At 50.4% G+C, this 4,248-nt stretch overlaps 1 pseudogene; it reads right to left on the bottom strand.

Annotated features, from left to right (window-relative positions):
- Positions 1 to 205: 205 nt before the first annotated feature.
- Positions 206 to 841, bottom strand: LOC108538556 (interferon omega-1-like; annotated as a pseudogene).
- Positions 842 to 4,248: the final 3,407 nt, after the last annotated feature.

The raw sequence follows: 4,248 nt of genomic DNA, 5'->3' as shown, positions 1-4,248 counted from the left end.
ATAAATGACATTAGGGCAGTCATGTCTGAGGAACCAAAAGCCAGAGTTGAATGTATTTAACATATACTTGCTAAATATTGTTAACAATGTCTTTGCTGAATTTAATTCAATAAATTCTGTGACAAAGGCAGAAATAAGAGTCTGTTGAAATGACCAAAGACACATGTGCAAGTGTGATATGGCGGATTAATCAATGAGAATTATTTCAGGATGACCCCAGGTCTTCATCCTTACTTCTCAGTCCTTGCAAGTTTGTTGATGAAGAGAAGGATTTCATGATTCCACTCTGACAACCTCCCAAGCACAGTCACTATATTTCTTCTCTTTCAGGTAGATTCCCTGGATTCCCTGGAAGTACCTCCTCAAGGCCAGTGTAGGGCCCCAGTCACGCCCACAGATTCTTCCTCTTCTGTTGCCTGCCCTAAGCAAGACTCCAGGCTTTCTAGCTGCTGAGGAAATCCAGTGTGGAGCTGGTCCAGGAGGGTCATGTTCCAGGCAGCAGAGGAGTGCTCTGTGGGGAAGAGGCTCAAGATCTGCTGCAGCATCTCATGGAGGACAGACACAGCCTGGGCCTTCTGCAACTGGTTGCCATCCACAACTCCAGGAGGAACCTGAAGTCTCTTCTCTTCTTGAGACACAAGAAAACGGAGATTCTCCACATTTGGCCCAGAAGTTCCAAGGTGTTCCTGCTAAGTAGGCCATGGTTGTGAGGCAGATCACAGCTCAGAGATCCAACAGGGCCACAGCTGCAAAGCACCAGGGCCACCAGTAGAAGAAGCAGGAGAACCTTTGGGAAACGAGGGTGCTGCTGGCCTGGCTGAGCTCGAGTCTGGATGAACATTGGACTCCAGGTTCTCTGAAGGCATTCTTTTTATGTATGACTTATAGTGGGAAACAAAAAGTTTTCAGCGTTGGCCAAGATGGCCACCCAGAAGCTGCTAGCATGTGCCACTCTCATGGAGAGAAATGGAAGAGGCAAGTAAATACAGCACCTTCAACTGAAACATCCAGGTACACACTTTCAGACTCAAGAAAACAACTTGACCCATGGAGAACAGAGCAAAGCAAGACAGGATGACTGCCTACCCAGGAGTGACACAGAGCCAGGGGAGCCTCTCCCACCCAGGGAAGTGGTGAGTAAGTGAGCAGCCCTGAGGACCCATGCTTCCTCCACAGATCTTTGCAATCCTCAGATCAGGAGATCTCCTAGTGAACCCACTCTACCACAGCCTTCAGTCTGACATGCAGGGCTACTTGGTGTTTCAGCAGAGCAGCCGCTCAGGCATGCATGGGGACCCTGGAGTCTTAGCTACCCAGGCCTCCCACAAAAGAAGCTATAACTCCAGCCAAGCAGGAGGCTAGACCCCTTTACATACCCCTAGGAAAGGGGTTTCATCCAGGGGCTGAGCAGTGACAAGTGGCAGTCCCCCCTTCCATGGCCTGTCTCAGGGTAAGACCCACTGGCTTGGGAATCCAGCCAGCCACTGGTAGCAGCCTCACACCTCCCTGACATGGTGCTCCCAGCGGCAGGGTGTGGGCTGCCGTCTTTGCTGTCTCACAGCCTTAGCTATTGAAGCCTTTGGGTTGTAGGGAATCCAAGGCAGCTAAGGACTGGAGCAGCCACCCAGCACAGCCCAGCAGCTCTACAGAGAAGCAGTCAGACTGCTTATTCACGTGGATCACAAATCCTGTTCCTTTTCATTGGGTGGAATCTCCACAGTGGGGTCTCCACTCACCTCCACCAGTGTTTTCAGGCGGACAGCAATTTCGAATGTCCCTGGGATGGTGCTCCCAAAGGGAGGGGTAGGTCGCCATTGTTGCTGTTTAACTGCCTTAGCTATTCTTGCAAATGCCATTCTTCTGTGCTGGGAGTGGTAGCAGACCCCCAGCACAGCACAGCTGCTCTACCAAAAGGTGGCCAGACTGTTTTTTCAGCTGAGTCCTTGATGCTGTTTTTCCTCAGTGGGCGGGATATCCCAGCTGGGGTCTCCAGTCACCTCCTGCAGGTATGTTGCAGCAGGCAACAGGTTTCACCTCTCTGGAACAGAGCTCCCAGAGGGAAGGGCAGGCCCCCATCTTCACTGTTTCATAGCCTTCACTGTTGATACCTTCAGGTACTGAAAAATGCAAGGTGACTATGGTCTGGAGTAGACTCCAGCATATTGCAGCAGCCCTATGGAAAACTGGCCAGACTGTTTGTTCTGTGGATCCCTGATCCCATATCTCCTCACTGGGTGTGTCTGCCAGGCCTGGGTCTGCAGCCACCAGCTGGGGCTATCGAGCCAATAGCAGCTCTGCAACTCCCTGGAACAGAGCTCCCAGTGAGAAGGGTGAGTTGTCATCTTTGCTCTCTCACAGCTCTTGCCATTGCTGTCTCCAGGCTCTGGAGAGTCTGCAGGGAACAGGGGGTGGTTCAGATCCCCAGCACAGAGCTACTACCTCACAGAAGAGTGGCCAGACTGTTCTCCATGCAGTTCCTGGTTGTCACCTCTCCTCATTGGCCAGGGCCAGCTGACCAGAGACTCTAGTACAGGCACCCTTCCCCTGCCTCATCACCTCAATCAGGCAGTCCAGCATTTCTCCAAGGAAAAAATACCAGAGTCAACCCTCAACCCATCCACCAATACCATTGCAGTGGGACAGCCCCAGCAGCCCCCTGGCTGGGGAAGGAACAAATGGCCTAGTCACTACACTGGCACCTCCAGCACACCATAGCCACCATAGAAAGAGGAATTCAGCCCCTCTTCCCTGGGAATCCCCATCCTATTCTTCAGGAGGCAGGGCCCCCAGCCCGTGTCTGCAGAACAGTCACCCCACCCACGGCTGAGCATATCCACTGGTAGTTGCCTGGAGTTTCCCTGGGGAGAGGCTCCCAGAGCCATCCTACCTCTGCCACTGCCACAGCAGCAGTTTTATCCCTGCTGCCTTGAGTCTGGGGAAAAAACAAAGAGCCCGAAGCTCTTTGTTTATAAGCTTACAGCACACCACAGTCACCTGAACTTACAGCACGCTGCAGTTACCATATCGGGAGGAGAAAAGTCTCTGCTCCTGGTGAGATTTTCACCTTTTGTTTCCCAAAAAGTGAAACCCCAAGCTTACACCAGCAGTGCAGCCACCTCACCCCTCTGGCTATACACTCTCATTAACATGGCTTCACATTTCTTGGAGGTGGAGAAACCAGGGGCAAAAGGAAGCCTGTCTACCGTTGCCTCTGCAGTGGTGCCACCCCAGCTACCTTGGGACTAATGACGCATCAAAGACCCCAAGTGCCTTATCCATACCTCCAACAAGCTGCAGTCAACCCAAGAGAGGAGGCCAGTCTGTCTCCCATTGGTCAACCACCCACCCCTGACGTCACCAGTCAGGGAACCACTGGCTTGGGCCCACAGCACAGACACCCCCATTCCAGGCAGATTGCACTGAGTGACTGCTGGCCTGCATCTCTGGGGTGGAGCCCCCAGGAGACAAGCAAAAGACTCTCAGTTACAACTACTACTAAGGTCCCTTCCTTCGATGCCTCCAAGTTGGGGAGTAAACATTAACCCTGACATAATACCAGAGCTGTTGTGGGCAGCCTGGGAGTGCCAAGATACAAGCGACAGTCAACACTCAAGTGGGAGAGGAGCCCACAATTTCATAGCATTGAGCAGGAGCACGGCTGCAACCATGAGGAAATATAGGGGAGCCACATGACTGAGCAAGAGCCTGACAACTGACCACCACACCTAAGAGTCACCTACTAGATCATGCCCAAAGCTTCAACACTAAAAAATCTCACTAACATACCCTCATTAAACCAAAGACAAGTCAACTACAAATAAAGACCCTGCACAAAGCTACAGCCCTGTGAAAACATCCAGAAAAGAAGTCCATTTATTGATTGAACTCAAGCTACACTCCCATATGCAGAGATGAGAAAGAACCAATGCAAGAACTACAGTAACTCAAATGGACGGAGTTTCTTACGTCCTCCAAATAATCACACTAGTTCTCCAACAAGGGTTCTTAACCAAAATAAGTTAGCTACAATGACAGAAATATAACTCAGAATATGGATAGAAAGGAATTTCATTGAGATTCCTGAAAACAGTAAAACCTAAATCAAGGAAACTAAGAATCACAATCAAAGGATACAGGAGCCGACAGACAAAACAGCTAGTATGAAAAACAACCTAATGGACCTAATAGATGTGAAAAACACATTACAAGAGTTTCACAATGCAATCACAAGTATTAACAGCAGAATAG

The sequence above is a fragment of the Rhinopithecus bieti genome, unplaced genomic scaffold, assembly GCF_001698545.2.
Source record: "Rhinopithecus bieti isolate Rb0 unplaced genomic scaffold, ASM169854v2 scaffold_15368, whole genome shotgun sequence".
In the NCBI taxonomy this organism is placed as follows: domain Eukaryota; kingdom Metazoa; phylum Chordata; class Mammalia; order Primates; family Cercopithecidae; genus Rhinopithecus; species Rhinopithecus bieti.
Note: the sequence above shows the minus strand (reverse complement) of the source record. Positions and strands in the feature narration are given on the sequence as shown.